Genomic DNA, 200 nt, shown 5'->3' on the forward strand with positions numbered 1-200 from the left:
AAAAGTTTGGTCAGTCCCTGCCCTGGAGCACTTCTCAACAGTATTCCACATGGAAACCACCCACCTTTGCCAGGTAGTCCTCCTCCCGTGAACAACCGTGGCCTCTGGCCTTTTATACACTTACCTCCTGTGGGGTGTTAGCGAGCCGGGAGACGCCGGTCATCTGAGCGCATCCAAACCAGAAACCAGACTGCAGGAGA

This window comes from Neophocaena asiaeorientalis, unplaced genomic scaffold, assembly GCF_003031525.2.
Source record: "Neophocaena asiaeorientalis asiaeorientalis breed wild unplaced genomic scaffold, Neophocaena_asiaeorientalis_V1.1 scaffold17, whole genome shotgun sequence".
NCBI lineage: Eukaryota > Metazoa > Chordata > Mammalia > Artiodactyla > Phocoenidae > Neophocaena > Neophocaena asiaeorientalis.